The sequence below is a fragment of the Rissa tridactyla genome, chromosome 17 (genome assembly GCF_028500815.1).
Source record: "Rissa tridactyla isolate bRisTri1 chromosome 17, bRisTri1.patW.cur.20221130, whole genome shotgun sequence".
Lineage (NCBI taxonomy): Eukaryota > Metazoa > Chordata > Aves > Charadriiformes > Laridae > Rissa > Rissa tridactyla.
Genome location: NC_071482.1, coordinates 566,915 through 579,575, shown reverse-complemented (window position 1 = coordinate 579,575; position 12,661 = coordinate 566,915). Strand labels below are relative to the sequence as shown.

Below are 12,661 nucleotides of genomic sequence, written 5' to 3'. Positions count from 1 at the left end.
CCCATAAAAAATGTGTGACTGTTATGCCTAGTTGTTGCGTTTTTCTGTCTTTTGCTTTAATGGGTGATAAAACTGATTGACTCGCCGGCTGTAGACGACTCCACAGAATATTAGTTGGGGTGGGATTGATTTTTTTATTCCCCCCTGCCCCCCGCTTTTTTTTTTTATGCAGCAGGTACCTGACAAGTTGAAGTTAGGAACTTTGAGTTAAATTATGAACCTTTTAGTTTTGCATTACGAGGAGTATCTGAAACCTGATTTGCTACATCAAACCACATTAGTTGTGTTATGTTATTTTCTAAAAACACATTTCGGAGAAATAACTCCAATCTGTGGTGCATTTTATAGAGCAAAATAATTGAATGGCGGCTGTTTGTAATTTTAGCAATCTCTTAACCTTAATCATATTTAATGGCTTTTCTCTTCAGGCTAACAGGAGGGAAAAAAAACATATTTCAGCTTCCATTATATAGCAGCACTACAGTAATGCACTCCCGGCTCTGGCAGGCACTGTAAATTCCTGCTTTCTGAATTGTTGGTTCAGGACAATCATTCAGCAGGGAATTACTTTCTCATCTACGAAATAAATGAGATGTTAAACTAGTTTTCTGCTTCCTGCGGTAGGAACGTGGCAGCGTGCGGACCCGCGGAAGGTGAAAGCAAGCCCCCGGCCCCCGGCCTGTCAATAGGCAGCGTGGAAAGGCACCCGGGACGCGGGATCAATGATGGATCCGGGCAACAGAAATAAATCAGGTGAGATCCAAGCAGGCAGAGAGAGAGACGCTCTCGCAGTCGTGGTGTCGGTGGGAGGGGATGCTGCCTGGCTCCCGGGCGACACTTCCCTTCCACGCGGGGGTGGCAGTTTCGGACTGCCGAGAGGAAGGTTTCCGAGGTCGGGGCTATCGTCCCCCGGAGCCCCCGGGCTCTGCCCAGCAGCTTTGCCTAAGGGACATCGAAGTCGTGACTGAGGGAGCTGCTCTTTGCTGCTGGGCTCAGAAACCCGCGTGTCTTCAACAGGCTTTTGAAAACTTCCTCTCCTCTCCCAGCTTTTTGGGGCGGTATCTGTTGGAGCGACCAAGGGTTTCATTTTGGGGTTGTTTGTATGTTTTTCACACGGCTGGCTGAGTCAGAAACACTTCCGTGGTGTTACTAATTAAAATTTCAATTGCCTTGGTAATTGAAATATGTTTCGTGGCTGAGCGTGTGGAACTTCTCAGCAGCACGGGACTGTTGCCCGGTTGCCCGCAGACGGTTGCGCTGCAAAATACCGCAAGGAGCAGACGGCGCACGTGTGAGGGGTGAAGTTCCCAGGGTCTCCGAACCAGCTCCCGTTCGCACGGTGATCCACGGAAATGGCCGTGGCGTTATCTATAGATGCACTCAACTCCGATTCGCTTAGGTCGTGCGTGTGTCCGGACTGTGGGGATCCCGTTAAAGCGGGAGTGAGGGAACGGGACTATTCGGAGCGCGAACCAGCCAAAGTCCCGTTTCTCCTTTGGCCGCCGCTGCCTGGACAGACGCCTGGTAAAATCTCTGGCTGCGTGAGGATGGAAAAGGAATTAACTTAATAGCTGGTATGTGTGGGCCAGATCCCCCCGCCCTCTGCTCGCACCATCGATTGCTCTTGTTCTGCGGGCGGTTCTGCTGAGAATTACGGTGCCGCCAGGAGGAATAAACAACCATTCTATCTCGGCACGAGTAAGGCGGTTAATTTTTCCCCGTCGGAGCTCTGTTCCTCCGGAACTCTCTCCCATTGTACTCATGAAAAATACGTTAGTGTAATTACGGATACCGGGCCAGGCAGCAAAGGCAAGGCACGATGGTGATTAACTCGGTGCGTGTGGGAGAGGTCACCTTCCCTCACCCTGGCACTGAAGAAAAACCCGCTTTTTTTCCTCTCTCGCCCACCCCCCAGGACACGCTGGAACTACAGGAGTGACAGGGCAATATCCATGACAATGTGCGGAGTTTTGTAGGAGACGGCAAACCTGCAAAGACGTAAAGAAATTCCCCTGAAATTCTGGCTTCTCTCAGTTGGAATATTAATGCCGTTTTAACAGAGTCCTTTATATTCTGTTTTTCCAGATGGATTATTTTTTTTAAAGGACGGCATTAAAAAGGAAGGCTCCCCCCGGGTTCTGGCTCCCATCGGAGCACGCTGCTATGGAGGCCTTTGGTATATCGTACGCAGAAATGGCTCCTGAAATCAGTCCCCACCGCGGAGAAGGGGAGGCGCAGATCGGGCAGGAGCCGGTGCCCCGTTAGGCCCTGACGGGCCCCTGCGGACCGCGGCTGGGGCCGGGAGGAGCAGCAGTGTGGGAGGGATGGAGGTCGCCCCAGCCAGATGTGCGTCGGGGTGTTCTGCGCCCCGAAGCCTGAGTGCCCCGAGCACGGGAGGTTCAGCCTTAAACACACCCGAGCGACTCAGGTAAGGGCTAGTGAGAACTGGGCGGGGGGGAAACACCCCAACCTTCAAATTTTGTTTTCCTCCAAAGGGGCTGAAATTTTGGAAGCTGGCTCCTCCGTCTGTGGAAATCTCCTCCTTTGAAGGGAACTCTCCCTTGCAAAGGCAAAATCCTTTTGCGGTGCACTGCATGCTGTGAATCAAGTCCTGGTTTGTTAGAGGGGGGTGCAGGGAGACAGACGTGCACTGCAAAACGATTTTTTTTTAATTTTTTTTTTTTTTCCTCTTCTTGTGCAGCACAGGGTAGAAGGAAGCCTGAGCTGGGCCCAGCTGCCGGGGGCAAGTCAAGTGTGATGGTCCCCGGCAAAGGAACCTACACCCCTTCGCGCTCGGCAGCATCTGAGGCTTTGCTGGAGGGAAACGATAATTGCCTTTTTATTCATTTCAATAGCATTATGAAACATTAAAATCGGGTTTGGTTGGTCACATGGGAGTGTCATCCATCAGTAACTCTGTGCGCGAGAGCGCGCCGCGGAGTTTCTCCCACTGCAGGCAGAAGGCATTATTAAAGCAACTAATCATTAAAAAAAATAGTTCAAAGAACCTAGTTGTCTGGTGAGCCTAATGGCTTTATTTTCCCATTTTCCAGCATAATGAGAGCAGTCTGGGCTGCTTGAATCTGCCTCTCCGAGAGCCTAATTGTTTTTAAATGTCTTTGCTAACCACTTCACATAGAGCCCATAAATCTGGGTTCGGGTAACCGAGAGCCAGGCTTCTGAGCTCTCTTTTAGGATGATACAGTTGTGCGTTAATTAAAAACACGCTTAGGAAGATGTAATCCTTCAGTCTTTAAACGCGTGGCCGTTGGCTGTGCCGGAGCGGGGGCCGGGTGCTGGGTTTCTGTCGGCGGATGGTCCCCGCAGCAGCGACCGCCTGCGGGGGCTCGGCACGGCAAACGCTCCCGAACACCGAGACGTTGCGTTCCTGGCCCTGACGTGTCTGCCCTTCCTTTGGAGAAGCCTTGGGAGATTCGGTGCTCGCGGCTTGTTTTCCCCCCCGAGTCGTTCCCGCACGGTTATGATGACAGAGAAGATGGTTTTATTTCACGGCGCCCAACGGCTTGACCGCAAGGCTCCTCCGGCTCCTCACCGTTCCCAGAAAGGCTCTTTCCTAGAAGGTAAGTTCTCCCAAGGTAAACGGCGCAGAAAACCTGAAGAGGGGGAGATGAAGGGTAGATATATTTGGAACAGTGGAACGACACAAAGTGAAACAACAGAGGTAAATGGCGAGGGGGAGGTTCAGCCCGTCGCCTGATCATCTCTGGAAAACGCCAAAGCATTTCTGTATGCTCCACCACCGAGGACTTGGTCCACATCAATTTCAAGTGATTTAAATACTTGCAGTCTCTAATGAGAGCTGGCTGGAAAACAAGGATGCTTTTCATGAAAATGTCAGCGTTTCTATAGAAAATCAGGAGTATTTTGATGTGGAAGCACTGCTGTGGTTCTTCCTGGGAGCCGTTGAGCCCTCAGTCCTTATGTTGCGCTTCTCTGGACCAGGAGTGCCGTGGCAGAGCATCATGGCATTTGCAAAGCCGAGGTGCCTCAGCTGCATCCCCTGCGGTGCCTCAGCCCATTCCCCGGGGGTCAGTACAAAATGCCTTCTCCAGCTTTAATTTCCTTTCCCTCCGGCCGTCCCCGCAGTGTCGCTCCACGCGTTGCCAGCTCTTCCTCGCGGCCTCTGTGTCCAGGCGAACGCTGTCATCGCGTGCCCATCACCTTGCCGGGTAGGTAGGTGCGCTCCTCCTCCCCGCCGGCAACCTCTTCTTGGTCCTCGCTGTGCCGTGCAAGGCTCCTTCCCAACACCGACATCCCCACCTTTTTGGCGCTGCCGCCTCTGGACACGGGCACGTTCTGTCTGTCCCGGTCCCTCAGCCCGGGCGATGGGCACGGCTGCCAGGCTGGCCGTGCCGACAGCAGCACCGTCCCCAGGGCAGCCTGGGACCGCGGGGACAGCAGGACAGGCAGAGCCAGGAGCTGAGAGGCTCTCTGAGGGACAAGGTGTAATTACCCCCACTGGCTACAAGAAGGGGGGGTATTAAGGAAGATTTTGGGCTGCTTTGGTGAGTAGAAACGGTACTACCATAAAAGAGAGCAACCAATTGTTGGGACTGTTCCCGGAACGCTCTGCGTCCCTCTAAAAACCACAGCTACATCCCTTAATAAAATGTAGCCTGCGCTTTCCCCCGCTAAATGAAATGATGTCTCAAATGTGCTGTGACCTTGACCCTTGGGCTGCGTTTCACCTCCAGCAGCATGGAAACATCACATTTCTTTCGATCTGCGTACCGGGCCTTCTCCTTCTCGGAAGGCGAAATATTAACTGTGTCTGCTTTGACGCAATTTGGATTCAATTGGCCCTCTACCTGAACTGCGAGAGGAAGCTAATGCGAAGGGATACGAGTCAGGCACGACTTCCAAACAGTTTTCTTTTGAGCAGCCCATTACACATTAACCTGCAAGATGGTGTGTTTTAAGAGAGCCTTGTTCGTCACCTCTGAAAAGTCAAATTAGCATAATTTCTGGAAAAGAACAATGGGGATAAAAGTGTTAGTCATTGTTGATTGAACAGGTAAGTTTCAGTGGCGTGATCTGCTGAATATTCATACTGTATTGTTTTTGACATTTAAGAACTCAATTATCAGTTGACTAATCAGTCTTTTACAGTACGTTATTTTTGTGATGGAAAATGAAGCACTGGTAAGCCTCAAGGGGAATACTGTTCAGATAGATTTTTTTTTTTTTTTTTTTGTTTTTTTTCTTTAAGGCAGGGTTTTTCTTTATTAAATGGATTAATTTAGCGCTTCTACTAGCAAGTGACTAAGAGCCCTCCAGCAGGCTGGGTAGCTTTTATCCAGGCTTTCCAGCACAGCTTGATGGAGCTGGGCAGCACCCTCCCAGTTGAAGCCCCGGGTAGGACTGGTGGGCAGATGCTCGTGGGTATCCGGAGATGCTCGGAGGGAAGGGGCCTGGCCCCACCGTCCTCTCGGGAGCTTCCCAGCCCTTCTCCTGGCTGCAGCACCCGGCGCGATGGGGCTCCTGCGTGCTCTGCAGCCCCTCGGTGGTGCCGCAGGGCTCAGTCACAGCAAGGATGAGAAAGACTGGGGACGTGGTGGCTAATGAGCTTCCCGCAGCGTTCTGCTCGGGGAGGCATCCCAGGGCTCAGACGGGAGGGGTCGCTTGCTTTTTCTCGGCAGGGACGGCATCGCGTCGTCTTACAGCACGTGTCGCCCCGTGTCCGTGCTTCGCTTTGCTCGGCTTTGGAGGAGTCGACACGCCGCAGTCCGTGTTCCTCTGGGAGAGGTGACGAGGAGGGAGGCAGAGGAGAGGAAGGCAGGGCTCTGCGGTAGTTTGGAGCTCCAAAAAAGCGTCCAAAAGGTTGGGAACCTCACTTAGTAATGACTGTTTCCCAACACATTGCAAAGCAAGAAAGGGATGGGAGCTGCCTAAGTATTACTAAGGACCCACAAACCTTGTCCTTTTTCTCTTCTTTCTCTCTTTTTGGAATATATTTTGGAAATCTAGTAATAATTTTTGTGTAATTTACCTCTTCCATTGAACAGCTCAGGGACCAGCTTTCCACTTGACAGATTATTTTGACATATTTACTCATAGCTATGTCTGTCTCGGCAGCATCCATATAAAAACCTCAAACTTTAAATTAACGTGTAGGGGCTGAGATTTTTGCCTGCAGTTGAGCAGTCTCTTCAACACACCCTCCTCTCTCTGGCTTTTAGTTATATGTTGCTCTAAAACTGTAACAACGACAAAGCAGCGAGTGGCTTGGGGTTTTTTGTTGTTTTGGTTTTTTTTTTAGAGCTGAAATGGAGGCATCTTTACAGAGCGTTTGTTGTCAGGGAGCGAGTCCTGGCCTGGTGAGGGCAGTGGGGTTTGGTCATCCCAAAGGACCGTTGTGACGATGCAGGTTCCGCCGCGCCGGCTTCGGGATGCACAGGGAGGGGGTGGGCGGACTCGGACGATTCCCCGCAGGTTTATTTTAATCTATGAAAGAAAGCAAGCACATTATTTCACCTTCTTGGAATGTGACAGTTATTAATAACCCCATTAAGAGCAATACCGTTCGGCTCTATTCAAGCAGGCGATGCCCGAGTGATTGCCGCGGAGCGGGGAGGCTCCCCCGACTTACAAAGTTAACAAGATGTTGTGTTGCTAAACATTGGTTTTCTCTTTCCGTTTTTGTAACGAGCTCTGCTAGGGGTGTCGCGGGTCAGATCAATAAGAACGCAGGCCTCCTCCATCACCCCCGAGGAGAGGGGAAGAGGACAGCAGCTAAAGGATTTCTCTCCGTTCTTTAAAATAAGCTCTTTCCTTTATGCTCTTATTTATTGTGCTGGTTTTTAAGTATTCTGTTGTGGGGTTTTTTGGGTTGTTTTAACCCTCCGACAAGCACCCTGGCTGGTGGAGAGGCTGGATGAGAGGGCGCTGAGGTCCCCGCTGCCACCAGCTTGGCTTCAGTGGGGGGCTCTGGGCACTGCGGCGGTCGCCTGCGCTTTGCCGGCTCGTGACGGCGCTTACGGCCGTGCTTTCGTAGGGTTGCTGAGGGCTTGCAGGCATGTTGTGATGTGTTGTTATCCCGGGGGGTTTGCTCGTGGGGTTGGATGCAGGGTTATCGTTACTGTTGGCCAACTCCGCAGGACGCAGCGGCGTCTTACGAGCGTGCTTGGCGGGCCTGGGCGTTCGTTGCTTTGCTTCTCTTCTTTCTCTTTCTTTTTTTTTAAAGAGCATTGTGTCTTGAGGTTTTTTGTTTGGGAGGAGAATACCGAGAACTGTAATTCTTTTTAAAGCCAGTATTATATCTACATCCACGTATATGTGCAACCGCTCCTTTATCTCGTATGAGAATAATGATGTCTAGTTTTACAGAACTTGAATAATTCATCAGCATAAACACGTTGTGCCCGGCATACCACGTCCCTCTCTGTAAAACGGAAAGAAACCCAGAAAAATGGTAACGAATAATGAGATTTCTGGGGTCGCTGGACAATTTTGGAAGCTGTTTCCAAAGGCTCCAGGCTGCGGAGGGGCTGGGGCTGCCAGCGGCGGCTGCGGGGGCAGGACCAGCCCCTCCGTCGCCTGCCGTGGGGTGAGCTGCCCGTGCTGGGCCCGTTGCTTTTCTATCATTAGTGAATTAGACCCCCGCTGCCTGTACAGGACGGACGACCAGCAGACGGGTGCCCCGGCCGGTCGCGCCCCGCACTGTACTGCGGGATTGGCGTTTGATTTCTCCGCTCTCGGGCGGCTTTTCAAGAACTGCTTGTTGTTTCCCTTGGAATAAGCAATGCCTTGCTTAGGCCCAGCTACCTCTTCTCTTTGCTGAGAAGAAAATCGGCACCTTTTCCCCCGCAAATACATTTATCGTGCGGTAAGGAATCAAAACACCATTTAATCCCGAAGATTAAAACCTCGTGTTGTCGGGGGATTCTTGCGTGGAGCACTTATTTTCTCTGCGCTTGTTTTCTTTTTCTTTTCTGATGGATACAGCTGTCTGTTTTTCTTGTCAGCAGCCAGAGCCCTTCATACTGATCCCAGGGCTATTACTCCGTCACGTCGCCACTCTGCAGAAAGAAGGTATTAAGCAAAATAGCATTCTCAGAAGCAGGAATTGCTATTGTTAGCAAAACAATACCTGCGAAATAATTTCCTCCTGACCGAAGCCTTGTTTCTCCCAGCAGGCGGACGGCGGGATGGGTTATTAATGGGTGGTCGTGCTCGTTGGTGCTTCTGGCCCCAAAGTGGCACCTCGTCTCGGGGCTGATGGGGAAGGCGAGGGAGCTCCGTCCTGGGTCGCTCTTGTAGATCAGCAAGACGCCCTGACGTGGGACCTTTTTTCCCCACTATTGGCACTTTAGAAGCAACTCTGCTTGAAACAAGTCACAAAGTACCAGTTTGCATCCACGGGCGACCCTAAATGTTCCGGTGTATTGAAATTACGCAAGAAAAAAGGCAAGACGGTTGGTAGTATGGGAGGAAAAGCTGTGGGTTTGCTGGGGATTATGTTTCTGACTGGGAAAGGGGAGGATGCCGTGCCTTGCAGTAAATAAGCCCAGGTTCCTGGGGTGGCAGAGTGCCAGGCCTGGAGATTCACTCCTCGTTTTGTTTTTTTTTTTTTTTTTTTCAACAGCAACAATTAGCTTCTTGAGCTAATGAGAGGTTTCATAAGCAACCATGAATAATAGTGCTTAGGGACTCTTGGCAAAAAAATGGTGTTTTGAATCGCGCAGCCACCGTGTTGTTACAACCAAAGCGGAGACTCCTTGCGCGGCGGTTTTCCCGCCTGACGGGTGTCCGCGGCGGTGGGGTGTTGGGCGGGGAGATGGAGCAGCGGCTGTCCGTCAGGTTTGTGTACCATGGTTTGGTTACCGGCATCTCCAAGGAGTCCCCGGAGGCAGCAACGATCGGGTTCTGCAGAGGCAGGCGGAGCTATCGGAATACGATGGCCGCATCAGGAGACGCGGAGAGACCCTTCGACTCCATCGATGGGAAAGGGGGGGGAATATCAATTCTACCTCTTTGAATTAATGAACTACAGCCTGAAACTTGCAGCCTGGTTAAAAACATTATGAATTTCGCCAGCTTGGCGCTCCGAGAGGGTTTGTTACCCACCGCGCGCTCTCAGCAGCCTGCCGGCCTTGCTGCAGCCCTCTTCTTCCCAGCCGCCCGTGGGCATCGATGGGAGCAACCCGTCCTCCCCTCGGCCGGGTCTCTGCTGCAGCACGAAGGGAGAGGCTCAGGGAAGTCCCTGGAGCTTCACCGAGAGGTTTAAGCCCAGGAAGGCGTCTTCCTCTGAAAGCACACCTCGCCCCCGCGTCCTGGAGCCCCTCAGGCGACCCCAGCACGGTGCAGTCTGCCATGGTGCCACCAACCCGTCCCTGAGCTGCAACCAGCTCCTAAACACCCAGCTACACCTTAAAATCATTGGTTCGCCGTTTGCCGCGGGTCGTTGAGCCGCGTGACGCCCTGGCAGGCTCGGATTCAAGCCAGGCTTGCTGCTGGCCTTGAAAGGCAGCAAGCGGAGAGCGGTTCCTCGCGTGAGGGGCTGCGCGGGGGGACGGCCGCGGGGCCCAGCCCCTCGCCGAAGCGTGAGGCGTCGCCAGCCGCAACGTGGCCTTCACTCGGCGGCGTCTCCCCCAGTGCGAGGCAGCGGCAGCACTCTGGTTTTAATTGTATTCATAGAGCCGCTGTTACTCCATCTGGCTCACGCGGGACGAATACTAATGGCCCTCTGGATTGTTTTAAGTGCAGATCTGAACCAGATACTTGCTTTCATTTTGTCAGGAGCTGTCGCTCCGCACAGAGATTTGTGGAGTTTTCCTTCTAATGGATCCCACTCGGCTCCGGCGCCCAGCCCTGGGGGAGTGCGCGTGCGTTGGGGGAGAGCAAACCTGCCGATGCCAGGGAAAGGGAGACGGGGAAAACCTCCTGCCCAGACCGGTAATTATTAACTCTGAGGTGTAATGAGGTGGGAAGGAAGGCTGCTGGGGGAGGGGGCTGCGGTGCTTCGGTGGGATGAGGGCACCCTGCCCGCACCGCAGGCTCGTTGCTGTGCTCCAGCCCCGTGCAGTGATGCCACGGCTCCTCCTCTGCTCCCACCCGACCCGCATCCATGGCACGTGGTCCCCTGCATGGCAGGGGCCTCCTCTGGGGCTACAGGGCTCGGGGGGACCTTTGGCCAGCGGCTTGTGGTACTCCTGTGACGCTGGTAGTCATTAGCAGCAATAAAGCGCTTTTCGTGTAGGCTTCCCTCTTACTCTCCTGTCTCTGTTTCCTGGGCAGGTTGATCTGTGCCCCCCCATCGTTCAGGTCACCTAGCTGAGGATGCGTCAGGGAACATCTTGACCTCCCCGGCCGGTCCCTCCTGGGGCACAGCGGCTCCCCTGCGCCAGAGGATGCCCCTGGCTCTGCTCCGAGGCTTCGCACCGCAGCCGAGGTGGGAATTATTCCATTAGCAAAGAGGATTAGTGTTTCATAACAAAAGGTAATTTATTCAATTGTATGCAAAAAAGGTAGCGGTTACAACACATACAAAGCTCGCTTTAGTTTTGGCTATTGTATTATAAGTTTAAATCCTGTGAAAACCCAGCTGTGCACCTTTGGGGAGAACTTGACCAGTCCCAGCCTGAATTGGATTGCCTTAATTAAACGCACTTGGCTTGGTCAGAAGAGGAACGTGGCAGGCTTTCGGCTGCCTCCTCAGCAGCCGGCGAAGTGCCGGTCTGCCCCGATCACCCTGATCTCCTTCCCCGCACCTAGAGGAGACCCTCGAGGCGAGCCACGGGGATCTTCTTCTCTTGGCAGCCCCATTGACCAACAACTGGTGTGCACATCCCGGCACCCGACTTGATCCGCTCCAGCATCCATATGGATGCAAGGCTTGATCCCAAGGAGGAACCAGGACCCACAGGACGTCCGAGTCCAGACCTGTCCGCTGTAACCGCCATGGACTCAAGAAGTAAGTATGGGCAAGTTTAGGAACGTGTAGGAAAAGCTAAGGTTGTCTAGTGGACGAAATTACGGGGGAAAAGCAGACAGACCTTTGGGTGCCCAAGATCACCTTGTGCTTAAAAGCTTGCCCCTACTCCAACCACATCCACGGTCCTGGTGAGCAGTGTTACCACTCCTCGTGGCTCGCTGCCGTAGCTAACGTTGCTGTGCCATTCCAAATAAACTTTTTCTCCACCCTGGCCTTATTGAGGTTATCGGATGCTATGAGATCAAGACAGGCCAGTCACCGTCAGCGTAACCCTCTCTCCTGGTGGTAATATGGGAAGAAATACAGAGGCAACTTGATTTTCCGGACCTCACTAACTCATGAGTTGATTTTTGGAGAATCCTTCTGTTCTTTGATGTGGAACCAGCCACTCTTAGCCTGAAGATATCAAAAGGCAGTAGGAAGTGAGCTGGCCTGTCTCTTCTGAGTCTGTCTCTGCATCACACAAAAGGTGGTGGGGGGGAAGGTTGTGGGGGTTTTTTTCCCAATTGTCGTGTGTGCGAGCCAGTGCTCGAGTTCAGTGGCTCCTCGTGCACGATGGTTTCTGTGGGTGCGGTACATCAAGAAGGATCCCTCGTTTTGGCATATCTGCCTGTTCCTTGTGCTGTCACCTCTCTGCTGCATTGGCTTACAGTTTGCCTTTAGTAAGTAATAATAGTAATAATAGCAATCAAGAATGTCCTTGCCTACAGGACTCCTTCCTTCTCGCTGCTTTGCTGTGGCTCTGAAATTGCCTCCTGTTGCCTGTGCCGATCTCTCCAACACATCCCAGTCCAAGGTCAGCTGCACCGCTGGCTGCTTTATGGCCCTTAAACACTCCTCAGCGGGGTCTCGCGTCCGTAGCCGTCACCTTCTTAGGACAGACGTCCATCCTCCTTCTGTGCCCGGGATGGCCATGGCTTCGGATGTTCACCACCAGCTCTTCCTGCGGTTCGTTTTAGCTCAGTGCCTATAGCCCGTGTCTAACCAAAAGTGACGGTGGCTCGGAAGAAACATGTTTGACTGTGGTGTTTTGGTTTTTTTTAATCTAGACCAAAATGGACGCAGAGAAAACCTGTCCTCTGTCCCTGCGCGGGGGCTCTGCAGGTCTGAATTCCTGCTGCAGGCTTTTCCACGTTGCGCTGACGGCATCACGTGCCTCTTCAGCATCTCGGGAGGTATTTATAGCATTTCGAGATCTTTTGTGTGGCGTGAACTCTTGAAATAAGCAAGCCGGTAAGTGCTTTTACCTTCTGAGGGAGACTGCAAAAGCCTCAGTATCTGCATTGATCCAGCCCTGGGGATTTGCATTAATTACTCCCTCCTCTGGTGACTTTCAGCTCCCGGTTCAATTGCTGGTGAAGATACCTGCAGCACGCAGAGTCTTGACATCGTGACGCCCGGCAGCGCCGTGCGCCCGTATCGTCGGTCCCCACGTGCAGATGGAGGGGCATCTGCCGCGGGAAAGGTTTGGAGCCCGGAGGGATAATGCTGCATCCAAGATGCTGGTGCTGAAGATGAACACGGCTGGGGCCAGCCTTACTCCACGGAGGTCGGGATGTTCCCTGGTGGAGAGGGACTTGGCCGCTGGTTCGTCTCCAAGGCAGGTGGCACTAGCCAAACGTGGTGGCTTGTGAGCGGGCACAGCGGAGGATGGGTCGCTGGGTGCATACCGGCCGCCTCCGGTGCTGTCCCAAGCCAGCTGCCTCC

At 52.8% G+C, this 12,661-nt stretch overlaps 1 long non-coding RNA gene across 5 annotated transcripts; it reads left to right on the top strand.

Annotated features, from left to right (window-relative positions):
• Positions 1-630: 630 nt before the first annotated feature.
• Positions 631-12,548, top strand: LOC128918623 (uncharacterized). Of its 5 annotated transcripts, none has more exons than XR_008469640.1 (7): positions 822-1,998; positions 2,086-2,428; positions 2,702-9,915; positions 10,258-10,411; positions 10,780-10,933; positions 12,004-12,129; positions 12,292-12,548. It is a non-coding gene; the product is annotated as an uncharacterized LOC128918623 (long non-coding RNA). The 5 variants fall into 5 exon arrangements; XR_008469639.1 differs by having other exon boundaries at positions 12,004-12,187; XR_008469638.1 differs by adding an exon at positions 11,665-11,902 and having other exon boundaries at positions 12,004-12,548.
• Positions 12,549-12,661: the final 113 nt, after the last annotated feature.